The following is a 13851-nucleotide window of genomic DNA, read 5'->3' as shown; positions in this document are numbered from 1 at the left end:
GGACCCCTTTTAGTCGTCTCTTACGACAGGCAGGGGATACCGTGGATGTTATTCTACCGCCCCCACCCACAGGGGGAGCTCGCCTTCTGAGCTTAAGTTGGTGGGTTCGATCCTGGCTCAGTCCGGTGATAGTTGCTCTAATATGACAGCCTCGTGTTTATTTGTTTATCAGCACCCAAATAACTCCTAGACTATGGAACAAAATTCCGGCACCTCGGCGTCTTCGAAAACCGTAAAAGTAGTTAGTGTAGCGTAATATAAATAACATCGTTTACTCACAAGCTGTTTTACGTAGCATCGACACAGTTAGGTCTTACGGCAAAGCTGGGATAGGAAAGGGCGAGGAGTGGGAAGGAAGCAGCCATAGCCTTAATTAAGATACAGACCGAGCATTTGCCTGGTGTTAAAACCATATTCAGGACTTCCGACACTGGGGTTCGAACCCGCTATCTCCCGAATGCAAGCTCACAGCTGCGCACCCATAATCGCGCGGCCAACTCGCTGGTTATTATTATTATTATTATTATTATTATTATTAAGTCGGGAAACATCTGATGTATGCTAAATAGTTTAAAAATAAACTCCTTTCTTAATATTTGTATGTTGGCTATTATTTATCCTTACCAACAATAAACAACATCAATCCAGAAAATTTCCCCTGATTTTACTTGTTGTGCGGTATATTTGGCAATACGTAGACTGTACTTCTATTTGGCCACTAAGCGCATCATTCAAATTGAATCAAGAATAAAATCTGCTGTGGATAATCTTCAAGTTCTAGTAACTTTGACTACTTCAGAGAAGTGTATTATCTTAAGACACGAAGGTTTTTGACCTCTACACAATGCAAGCGAGTGACAACGTCCTTGTTAGAAAGCTTAATTCAATAGCACCGGTAGAGATGTGGTATCACAGATAAAAGCTATTCATCGTGTGTTTGTGACCTCTTGTACATGTAAATTTGTCTGCTTTTGGATTTCGGGTGGTTTCCAACTATTTGTTGAGAATTGTGCGTGGAAGTGAAGTGGCCTATTTATACAGTCTCGGTCGTGAACAGTTCAGGAGCTATTTCTGCTAACCACGACTTCCGCAGAGGGAACACGCACTTGTCATTTAAATAAGAAATACCATGTAAGTACAAAACTGGCTATCAGTGCCGTATGAATAGCAAGTGGGCATCGGGCCGATGACCCTTTCTAAACCAGTTAAGGAAGATATTCTCCTCCATGTTGTTGTTGTTTAGATGGGAAATAGTGGGTTTGAATCCCACTGTCGGCAGCACTGAAGATGAACTTCAGTAGTTACCCGTTTTTTATTTTTTACTTTTTTTGCTAGTTGCTTTACGTTGCACCGACACAGATAGGTCGTATGGCGACGATGGGATAGGAAAGGGCTAGGAGTGGGAAGGAAGCGGCCGTGACCTTAATTAAGGTACAGCCCCAGCAGATTACCCGTTTTTAAAAGCAAGAAAATGCCGGGGTTGTACCTTACTTAAGGCTACTTACTTTGTTCCCTTTCCTGTACGGCGCCGTATTATCCCATCGTTGCCACAAGGCCTCTCCTTTTCGGTGCGACGTGAAAACAACATTAAAAGAAAACTTCCCTCAAAAACCAATTGAACACGTTCTAGGTATCTCAGGGCATGTCCTATCAATCTGTTTCTTCTTCGGCTTAAATTTCACCAAATCTTTCTTCTCTCACCACTCGATTCAGTATCTCTTTGTGATTCGATCTACCCATCTCACATTCAGCATTCTTCCGTAACACCACATTTCAAAAGCTTCCATTCTATTTCTTTCTGCGCTAGTTACTGCCCATATTTCACTTCCATACAGTTCCAAAAGCATCGTTCTAATATGCATATCTATGCTTGAGATGAGTAATTTTATTTTCGTAGTTAGTTAGTTCGTTCGTTCGTAATCGGTTTGCCCTCCAGGGTCGGTTTTTCCCTCGGACTCAGCGAGGGATCCCACCTCTACCACCTCAATGGCAGTGTCCTGGAGCTTCAGACTCTAGGTCGGAGATACAACTGGAGAGGATGACCAGTACCTCGCCCAGGCGGCCTCACCTGCTATGCTGAAGAGGGACCTTGTGGTGGGATGGAAAGTTTGGAAAGGATAGACAAGGAAGAGGGAAGGAAGCGGTCGTGGTCTTAAGTTAGGTACCATCCCGGCATTTGCCTGGAGGAGAAGTGGGAAACCACGGAAAACCACTTCCAGGATGGCTGAGGAGGGAATCGAACCCCCCTCTACTCAGTTGACCTCCCGAGGCTGAGTGGATCCCGTTCCAGCCCTCGTATCACTTTTCAAATTTCGTGGCAGAGCCGGGAATCGAACCCGGACCTCTGGGGGTGGCAACTAATCACACTAACCACTACGCCACAGAGGCGGACTTCGTAGTTTGCACTAGTCGGCATTTCATGTCCCCCTTACTTCTGCCATCATTAGTTAGTCTATTAATCAAGTAATATTAATTTACTTGCTTTAAGACTTCATTTACTAATCACCTAACTTTATTCAACTGCATTCCATTACTTTTGTTGTCCGGCCCTTTCGCTGAATGGTCAACCCTTCAGTTCAGAGGACCCCGAGTTCGATTCCCGGTCGGGTCGGGCTTTTTAACTTCGTACAGTTAATTCTCCTAGCCCGCGGACGATTACTTTTACTCAAACACTTTCCAAATCTGATAATAATAATAATAATAATAATAATAATAATAATAATAATAATAATAATAATGTTATAAATTTTACGACCCATTAACTATTTGTACGGTTTTTTGGAGACGCCGAGGTGCTGGAATATTGTTGCCCTGGAATTTAGTCCTGATAAATATACCGACTTCACCTCGAGACTAAGACTGTTGTACGTGTACACCTTGAAAAAACGCTCCATAGCTAAGTGGTTAGCGTGCTGGCCTTTGGTCACAGGGGTCCCGGGTTCGATTCCCGGCAGGGTCGGGAATTTTAACCATCATTAGTTAATTTCACTGGCACTGGGGCTGGGTGTATGTGTCGTCTTCATCATCATTTCATCCTCATCACGACGCGCAGGTCGCCTACGGGTGTCAAATCGAAAGACCTGCACCTGGCGAGCCGAACATGTCCTCGGACACTCCCGGCACTAAAAGCCATACGCCATTTCACCTTGAAAAACCACCCGGCTGAGCCACGTTCAAACTTGCCAGCGTTATCCCAGAAACGTTCTACCGTATGAGCCAATACTGACCTTGGTCTGAGCATTCAGCCTGTCATATAACGTTCAATAGCATGGCTTAGGGGTAATGATCACTGCTCATTTTAAAATATTGTGGTTCACAACACAGAATAATTAAAATCGACTGAAATTTCCTAATCCGGCCTTGATGTGGAAAGAACAATGATGACCAAGGTGTAGCTAAGGAAGATTAACGAAGGAAACCAGTTAGAAATAAGTAATCCTTATAACTGTCTTATAGTTCTCATAGTCGTTTCTACTCTTTGGCCCCTTGGATATTTCTATGGTATGTTTTGCTTAAAACGTTCTGACAACCATATTAACAAAATCAATGAAAGTCGATTAAAGTTTAAAATAACGTTGTAACGTACGTGAGTGCATGTTTGAAAACTCTTTGACAACTTAAAAGATTATGTTGAATGTTTCCTTTAAGCAGGATAAGTTAAACATCAAGCGAAATAACAATTTTAAAAATGGAGACGTAATGCAATTTATTTCGTCTCTCTAAATTAACGGAACTGTGTAATGGTAATATTAATTACTCAGCGAGCTGACAACGCTGTTTGCGTCACATACCTGCCAGATTGCATTCGGACGATAATGGGTTCTAATCTCATTGTCGGCAGCCTTAAAAAAGGTCTTTTTTGTGGTTTCCCAGTTTGCTGCCAGTAGGCTACCGTAATTAAGGCCATGGTCCCTTCCTTTCCAGTCCTAGACATTTCCTATCCCATCATTGCCATATAGTAAAACGTTCCTGTGTCGGTGGAACGTAAAACAAATAGCAACATTAAAAAAGGTTATATGAACTCGTGTATTTTATTGCAATGCATAGTACAACTTCGACAAAGATATACTCTCGTACTTCTCCTAAAACAATAATCATCACCGCCACCAAAACTGTATCCCATTGTTATCCCACTGTATGTGTTGTGTTCAGAAGCGAGAGTGCAGTGTTGTTATGCGAATCACAGATCGAGAGAGTTCTCGCACGGTGCTTATCCTTGCACAAATAGTTGCATATCTACTAGGGGCGGTTCCTCATAAGGGGGCGAAGTTGTGCGCTACACTAGAAGAAAATTAAAATCCACAGCCTGTTTCCAGTCATTCGACTGGATCAGGAATGTAATGAATGAAGCCCCCATGTAGCTGCGAGGATAGGAATTGTGCCGGCTGCCGAAGCCTGTCGCACTCCTACCCTAGAAAACATTAAGACATTAAATTAATTTTAATTTTTGAATCGTCCGCCTCCGTAGCGTAACGGTTAGTGTTATTACCTGCCGTCCTCGGAGGCCCGGGTTCGATTCCAGGTACTGCTAGAAATTTAGGAATGGCAGGATGTCTCGTATGTGGTTGAAATGGTACGTACAGCTCATCTCCATTGGGGGTGTGCCTAAAAAGAGCTGCACAACCTCGGGATGAGGACACGAGTTTACATTTTACTTTTGAATTTTAAACCATTTTATAAGAACTATACATAATAAAGCAAAATATGTTTTCAGAAAATATTTATTTATTTATTTATTTATTTATTTATTTATTTATTTATTTATTTATTTATTTATTTATTTAATGGCTTTTAGTGCCGGGAGTGTCCGAGGATATGTTCAGCTTGCCTGGTGCAGGCCTTTCTATTTGACTCCTATGGGCGACATGCTCGTCTACGTGTGAGATGATGATGATGATGATCAGGTAGCGAGAGTTTAAAATCCGGTGTCGGCATATAACCTACGCCTGTCGAATTACACCAAGGAGTCTGTTCAAAGCTTTACGTCGCCATCCGACATACGGATCACCATCTACAGAGTCAAACATCCTCACTCCATATGAGCACTGCACAGAGGGTTGGAATTGAATCCAGGCTTTTGGCACGCAATCTAGTGATTAGAAATTGTATACCACTACCTCTCTTGTCCTGCCGGCCAATATTCTGATGGTGATTTTTTTCCACCAAAGGGACTTGAACCAGATAACCCTGGTGCCAGAGCGTATGGACTTCACACCTTAATGATCATGTCCACCAGGCAGTAGAGATAGAACTGCTTTAAGAATACGTCCGCACCAAATTCCTACCTGTTCTCCTAGCAATTTCGTAGTGTTAAGCCCACAAGTTCTTTAGCACAGTTCTTATCTGATTTATAGACCCATTAACAATATTGCAGCCACCAATGGGATAATGGTTAACCCTCAACTGGTATCATATATTACTGTAACATGACTGGTATCAAAGAGTCCTTCAGGCCCCAGATCTCTCTCTCTCTCTCTCTCTCTCTCTCTCTCTCGCTCTCTCTCTCTCTCTCTTATCCTCCCCTCAATTCTCAGGATCGTAATCTCCGAGGACGAGGAGGCTATTGGCCAGTTGTCCCCATCTCTTGCGTCATCGGCCAGACGTTCTGCACCCCAGATATTCAGTATTAAATTAATTTGTTTTCTTAAATTTTTGTTGTATATTGACAATTCCTTTAAAAGGTAAATTTCCAATCACATCACAATAAAGCTTAAAAGAAAAGGTGCTTTTTCGTGGTTTCCCATTTTCACACCAGGCAAATGTCGTGCATGTACCTTAATTAAGGCAATGGTCGCTTCCTTCACACCCCTAACACTTTCCGCCATAAGATCTGTCCGTGCCGATGCGACGTTAATCAGATTGTAAAAGAAAAGTTACAATACCAGAAGAAATACAAAAATACTGAAATGAAGCTCCAAAAAAGTGGGCTTTCCTATATTTTTCAAAAATCTAGAAATACACTTTTATGATATTACCCTGTTATGTAAGCTGGGGTGCTAGGGTGCTGGAGCACCCACCAACATTTTTGTGAGTGAGCTCGATAGCTGCAGTCGCTTAAGTGCGGCCAGTATCCAGTAATCAGGAGATAGTGGGTTCGGCCGCTTCCTTAAACTTCCTAGGCCTTTCCTCTCCCATCGTCGCTAAAGACCTCTCTGTGTCGGTGCGACGTAAAACAAAATAGAAAAAAAAAAAAAAATTTTCTGAAGGTGGTTAGCAACCCCCACAAACGGAGAGAAGAAAGATAAAAAGATAAAGAAAAATAATGAAGGAAGGAAAGAAAGAAAGAAAGAAAGAAAGAAAGGGAAAGGGGGAATCTTTAATTTTCGTTGTAGTTCATAACCCTAGCCATACCAAGGTATTTTTGTCCTGTACGTTTCCAACGGCGGGGCTGAGAAGCCCACTAAGAAATGTTCGTTTACTTTATTCTCAATCACATGTGAGTTATATGGATATTTTATTTTACTAATTAGATCTGGTTCATCCAAGACTTCATCAAAGTTAATTGGTTCCAGTGGTATTCAGTGGCTAAAGATCGCTTTAACTATCGCCGTGTTGAAATGTATATCAGAAAGTTCTTTTTCCGCTCTGATATGATTAAAAACTTATCTGCACAGTACCAAGTCGCAAAAAAATTAACTACACCGCAATCATGCATGTCCATAATCAAGAAATAAAAGATTATTGAACCTGGAAACTGTGGCAAATATTTTCATCTAACGATCAAACTATCGAGGTACACTCTCTTTATGAGTGAGAACCAGAAAATCCGCAAACATTTTAAATTTTGTACTAAATACTTAAGATTTTCAGTTTCTCTTTTATTATTATACTAATAAGCGCCAAATTTGAGGCAATTTACCTTTTTAAACTCAGTTTCGTATCATTCTAAGAGAAAACTAGACTATTTTTACCATATGATTTTAGAGACATAATTTGTATTTCTTTAGGATCCAACATTTTAATTCACACACCTTTACCTTTTATGTGGATTTAATGTGGATTTGTGGGGACTATACTGGGGGACTATGGAATTAAAAGTAGATTATTAAAATCAATCAAAGGCATTTATGTTGACAATTGGGCTTCAGTGAGAATTGATGGTAGAATTAGTTCTTGGTTCAGGGTACTTACAGGGGTTAGACAAGGCTGTAATCTTTCACCTTTGTTGTTCGTAGTTTACATAGATCATCTGATGAAAGGTATAAGATGGCAGGGAGGGATTCAGTTAGGTGGAAATGTAGTAAGCAGTTTGGCCTATGGTGACGACTTGGTCTTAATGGCGGACTGTGTCGAAAGCCTGCAGTCTAATATCTTGGAACTTGAAAATGGGTGCAATGAGTATGGTACGAAAATGAGCCTATCGAAGACTAAATTGATGTCAGTAGGTAAGAAATTCATCAGAATTGAATGTCAGATTGGCGGTACAAAGCTAGAACAGGTCGATAATTTTAAGTATTTAGATTGTGTGTTCTCCCAGGATGGTAATATAGTAAGTGAGATTGAATCAAGGTGTAGTAAAGCTAATGCAGTGAGCTCGCAGTTGCGATCAGCAGTATTCTGTAAGAAGGAAGTCAGCTCCCAGACGAAACTATCTTTACATCGGGCTGTTTTCAGACCAACTTTGCTTTACGGGAGCGAAAGCTGGGTGGACTCAGGATATCTTATTCATAAGTTAAAAGTAACAGACATCAAAGTAGCAAGAATGATTGCTGGTACAAACAGATGGGAACAATGGCGGGGAGTACTCGGAATGAGGAGATAAAGGCTAATTTATGAATGAACTCGATGGATGAAGCTGTACTCATAAACCAGCTTCAGTGGTGGGGTCATGTGAGGCGAATGGAGAAGATAGGTTACCTAGGAGAATAATGGACTCTGTTATGGAAGGTAAGAGAAGTAGAGGGAATCCAAGACGACGATGGTTAGACTCGGTTTCTAACGATTTAAAGATAAGAGGTATAGAACTAAATGAGGCCCACAGCACTAGTTGCAAATCGAGGATTTTGGCGACGTTTAGTAAATTCTCAGAGGCTTGCAGATTGAACGCTGGAAGGCATAACAGTCTATAATGATTATGTATGTATGTATTGCACCCGACAGGGGCATGATCCAAGGATCTTTGGTTAATACTGATCCTTGAAATTATGGACGCAATTACTCAATACTTCAATGGTGACATCTTCCGTTCAATGTCCCAACTTCATGCCGTAGATGTTTCACGTTTTGTTAGAGAGACAGCGTTCCTTACGGCGCTTCTTTTGAATGAGCGGAGTTGAGGTGTACCTCCCGGTACAGACCTCCCCCACCAAAGGTCCTTCCTTGGGGTTACACAGAAGAAATTTGAAAGAAGAAGATTTGCACATAGACATTTTTATAGGTGAGAACATTTTTCTGAAAGTCCGTTTTTAGAAAATTAGTTTGGAAAACCATATTTGAAGTCTTTTGGCCATCGTATAATTCTTGGATATGCCAATTGAGTTTGACGGCAAGACCTGCCGCCGCTGCCGATACCCAGGTGAGGTCGCCCGGACCCCCCAAGTACTGTCAGATGCATCTCTCCCGCTACTATGAGAGGGGTAGTCGTGGAGATAGTCACCGCAGATTAGATGTACATGTGCAGTCCCAAGATGGGTTGGCGGTGGGGTTACCGCACCTCAGCCTTGCCGGAAAGATGGAGCTCCAGCGCGCCATCCAGGAGTAGTCATCACTAAGGTGGAGTGGGCCCATTCCCCACTCCGGTATCGCTCGCCAGCTGTTGAGACACGGCCGCCGACGGCTGAGGGAGTACTCAAACAATAATATCTGGGCGACAGAGATAGTTTGGCTGGAGTTTTGAGAGTGCAGTTTTTATTTGTTGGTGGCAGAGGGATGGGCGGCGTTGATGGATAGAGTGTGTTAGCAATGCGAGGATTAAGGAGACGGGGCTTGGTAATGGCCACCAGGTACTGACTAACAGGAAATTTCTCGGAGGGGAAGGTTTTACAAGAGTACATATAATGCCTACTACTAATAATAATAGGGGCAGAAGGCCACACGATTAACGTTACATAATTTTTAAGCAGTACAACGCTTCGTTAAAGAAAGATAACCTTCGATTCCTGCCAATGTTTAGTGGCGAATATAAAACAACCCTGAATTTACACAGGTTTCACCTGAGAGAGCTGAACACTAAATATCCTCTGCGTGGCTGGGTTACTGACCAATAATGTGACCGGTGTTAGAAAATCTTAAATAAGGCACGGCCCATGGAATCTGGAGGCAAGCTTGCCCGCAGGAACAAAATTTTTAACCATGACTTGATCTCCGACTTTTATATTGGTGGGCCTCCGCCCACGCTCATATCTTTCTCTAACCTTTTCATGAGAAGATTCAAGATTGACTTTAGCCTTCTTCCATAGATTTCTAAGATTATCGGGATCTATTGTCTCTGGTAATATGTCATTAAGTGAACAAAGATTAGAGAGCGGCGTGTTAGGAACAAATTTAAAAATGAGAGATGCTGGAGTGAACTTGTGGGACTCATGAACCACTGAATTTAAAGCAAAAGCCAACCAATGCAGGGAAGTATCCCACCTGGAATGATCTTCATGATGGAATGCAATTAAAGCCGATCGGAGATTACGATTGGCCCGCTCAGCCAGAGACGGTTGAGGGTAAGAAGCTGAAGTAGTTACGTGTGAGATAGACACGTGAAAACAAAATTTGTGGAATAAGTTAGATTTGAATGCCTTAGCGTTATCAGAAACTATATATTGACAAGGACCAAAGGAAGCAAAAATAGTATTCAAACAAGATATTGTAGACTGAGCGGTTGCCAGCTTAGTCGGAAATAACCAAGAAAATCTAGTGAAGCCGTCTACATACACCAGAATAAATGTATTTGCGTTCCCCTTTGATTGAGGGAAAGGTCCGACGTAGTCTATATATAGACGTTCCATGGGGCGCGACGCTTCATGCGATAACAAGAGCCCTAGCTTAGTGGACAAGATGGGCTTACCAAGCAAGCAAGATTTACAAGCTTTTACCAATTCTCTGATTTCACCGTCCATACCTTTCCAAATGAACATCTCTCGGATCTTTTCCCGAGTTGTGAAGATGCCTAAATGCCCCCTAAAAATGTCTCATGATAGTACTTGAGGATCATAGGTACAAGCACAGCTGGAACTACTACTTTGATCGTGCCTCGAAGTGCAACACAAAACCCCGTTTCTCAACACATAAGGAACCACACGTTCCCCAGAAGAAAGGGTTTCCATAATAGAGCCAGCACCATTTCAATATCTCGAACATAGGGGCATCAGTTATAATAGCATTAATACCCGAAGGTACGGACATGGGAAGAGAAGAACTATCTTCCAGTTCAGTCGTCTCCCCTTCATGGGAAAACATACGGATTAGTCCGTCCGCAACAACATTTTCAGATCCTCTAATATGCCTCACATCAAATTGGAAAGCAGAAATCCTCATGGCCCAGCGGGCTATATGACCAGTACGACGCGGCCTAGCTAATACCCAACTTAAGGCTTTGTTATCCGTTTCTAGGTCGAATTTGACATGTTCCAGATAGAGGTGGAACTTCTCTAGTGCAAACAAAACTGCCAAATCCTTAAGTTCATAGATGGAATATTTGGCCTCCTGAGCCAATAAGGTCCTAGAAGCATAGGCGATAAGTCGCCTTCCGAGTTCCGTTTCCTGAAGAAGGACAGCAGCAACCACCGATGACGAGGCGTCGGTTTGAACAATGAATTTCTTTGAGAAATCAGGCATAGCTAATACAGGGGCGTTACAAAGAGCTAATTTCAGATCTTCAAAAGCGGCTTGCTGGGACGGCCCCCATTCACCTTTGACACCTTTCCTACGTAGTAAGTTCAAGGGTGCCGCTCTGTTAGCGAAGTTAGGAATAAATTTCCTGAAGAAATTCACCATACCTATAAACCTGGCAATGCCTTTGATGTCCTTAGGAGGCTGGAAATAACGGATAGCCTGTGTTCTGGAATGATCGATGGAAACACCATCGGACGACACAATATGCACTAAGAACGACATAGAAGGTTTAGCAAAAGCTACTTTATATAACTTCACAGTCAGCCCAGCCTTACGAAGGCGATTGAGTACTTCCTTTCGATGATCTATGTGTTCTTCAAAAAGGTCTCAGAAAATACAACGAAATCATCGAGGTAGTAGTACCGGTATTCAAATTTGATGTCCGAGAAGACTCTATCTAGCAGTCTAGTAAGAACAGCTGCCCCCATGGGGAACACGAAAGGCACGCGATTGTACTCATACAAGTTCCAATCCGTAGCAAAGCTGTTGGATGTTTCGATTCTTCAGCTAGAGGGATCTGGTTATACGCCTGATTAACGTCAAGAATGGTAAAGAACTTGGCTTTCCGAAACCACGAAAAACAAGGATGAAGATCAGGAAGGGGCACAGATTGTAACACCACCTTACGGTTCAAAGCCCTGTAGTCAATTACAGGCCTGAAGCCACCTTGGGGTTTCGGCAGAAGAAAAATGGGCGAAGAATACGCCGACTTAGAAGGTCGAATTATACCATCCTTTAGCATCGATGATTTCCTTAAGAACCTTCATTTTAGGTGGAGATAGCCTATAAGGCGGTAACCTAGCTGGAATCGAATCCGTAACCTCAGTCTTGTATTCGATAAGGTCAGTAACACCAAGAGTATCAGAAAATACATCGGGAAAGGACTGACACAATTTACGAATACATTCAGCCTCCTCCTCAGGTAGATGTCTAAGATCTAACAACATCTCATCCTGGGCAGACGAAACAGATGAACATGACACAGAATTACACTTTAAATGAGGAATGTTATGGTTACGAGCAAATTTGAAGGCGCGCGAGTTGCTCTGAATGTCGAGCACCAGACCAGTATAAGACATGAAATCAGCCCCAATATTACAGAACAAGACGAGTGTTTAGCAACAAACAATTTTATTCTCCGGGTAAATTTTGAAATACGAATTTTAGCAAAAATAAAACCAAAAATTTCTAATGGAGAAGAGTTAGCCGAAACACATATAACAGAAGAAAAACTATAGTCCTGAAACATACAAACGGTTTTTAATTTAGAATACCATTCAGCCAAAATAATGGAAATCACTCTCTGAGTCTAATAGAGCAGTGACGGGTTCATTAATAACTTCAATTTTAAGGAATGGCACACATGCGGGGGTCTCTGCCGCAATTCAGAGGCATTCTTTAGGGCCTTCAAACGATAAATTAGAAGAAACTTTACCCTTACCAGAGTTTTTACTGGGTTCAACAGGGGCTGAGCCTCGGGAAGTTGAACATGCCGACTCAGCCGACGACACTAGTCACTTTCTATTATCGGGGTTCGCAGAGGTTGCACCAGAAGTTGAGCAGGACTGGGTGCTATTGACATTAGTGCAATTCTTGGCGAGGTGAGTAAACGAGCCACATTTGAAACAACCTTGAGATGGCCCTGCTCCATTCTTTGTCCCACTCGATGTTATCAATGGGAATTTATTGCACAAATATTCCGTTGAACCACAAGCATAACATTTGCGGGTGGTGAAAGTTCGGTGAGGTGGAGGCCGAGAACTCTGAGAAGACGGACGGGGCTCCTTAGCGACTCGTACGGTGTCGGCATACCTTACTCCTTCGGCTGATACAGATATAGCCTCTAACTCTGAGGAAGTTTGAAGACGAGACGCAAAACATAGGTAAGACCTGTAGGACGGAGAGATACCTTCGACAATAGTTTGCACTATTTGGTCTTCAGAAAAATGGAGTGCGAACACCCTGGTGTAAAATTTAATGTCTTGGATGAAGTCTGCAAGATTCTCATCCAATCGCTGTACTCTGAAATAAAACTTTTGTATCAAAGATGACATGGCTCTGGCCGGGATGAAATTTGCCAGGAGGTGGGCCTAGAGTCTTCTATGGATGATCTATCAGCTATAGATTTGACTATTTTGCCCGATAGGATATTTGAGAATGAGAGAGGGAAAACACTAGTGCGTGATCTTGAAATTCAACTAAGAACCTGAGAAATGAAATGACTTCGTTAGTGAAGTTTACTGAAAATTTAGGAATTCCCGTAAGCAACATAGCCAATGGATGAGGCAAACTACTGAAACCGCGTGACATAATTGGTGGCGGCATAGAAGGTTGAGAGGTCTCTAACACAACATTATTTAAAAGAAAGGTGGAATTGGTCTCGGATGACCAGACTCAGTTTCCAATGGGCGGAAGTTTGTTGAGTTGCCACAGATTTCCTGCCTTCTACAGCTTTACAAGAATCCTCCTCAGGAGGTAAGTTTATCAAAGGGACTTGTTCCGCTTTGGGAGCAGTTGCCCCAGTCAACAATTGACCAACTCTATTAGATGTTCAACCAGATTACTAGCCTCCTTAGCATGGTCCTCTTTTAATTTGAGAGACAATAGGTCCCTAGCCCTGTTATAAAAATGAAACAGTCTAGCCTGTACTCTCTTAAGTGGATTAGCAGATGGATCGCTTACTTCATAAAAACTCACTACAGATGCTAGCTCTGTAGTATTGTCTGTGATAGTGGATAGAGCCTCATCAATTTCTTTTTCCCCAAAGACTGGGATACAAATAGGCAGTTCTAATGACTCTTTAAGTTTGGCTATATTTGCCACAACCATGCCTCCAGACCGGACCTTTCTAATGAGTAGTTCATAGATCAATTCCTCTTTGTGAAAGCACCCGGGGGCGAGGACTTCGCGAGGACCTGACATGTTGACAGAAGGTTAATATTTTAGAAAAATTCCCAGCAACCGAAAACATTCTTAGAGTTCAGTGCGGATCCTACGTTTAGCCGTCAAAAGGGGTTTAATTCAGAC

At 42.3% G+C, this 13851-nt stretch overlaps 1 protein-coding gene across 6 annotated transcripts in view; it reads left to right on the top strand.

The window, feature by feature from the left end:
• The first annotated feature begins 871 nt into the window (after nt 1–871).
• Nucleotides 872–13851, top strand: part of LOC136881228 (sialin) — a 227372-nt gene continuing 214392 nt past the window's right edge. For all 6 annotated transcript variants that reach the window (XR_011018734.1, XR_010861007.2, XM_067153983.2 and 3 more), the window contains exon 1: nt 872–1131. The gene's annotated coding sequence lies outside the window, so the exon portion shown is untranslated. The remainder of the gene's footprint in view (nt 1132–13851) is intronic.

This window comes from Anabrus simplex, chromosome 1 (assembly GCF_040414725.1).
Source record: "Anabrus simplex isolate iqAnaSimp1 chromosome 1, ASM4041472v1, whole genome shotgun sequence".
Classification (NCBI taxonomy): domain Eukaryota; kingdom Metazoa; phylum Arthropoda; class Insecta; order Orthoptera; family Tettigoniidae; genus Anabrus; species Anabrus simplex.
Note: the sequence above shows the minus strand (reverse complement) of the source record. Positions and strands in the feature narration are given on the sequence as shown.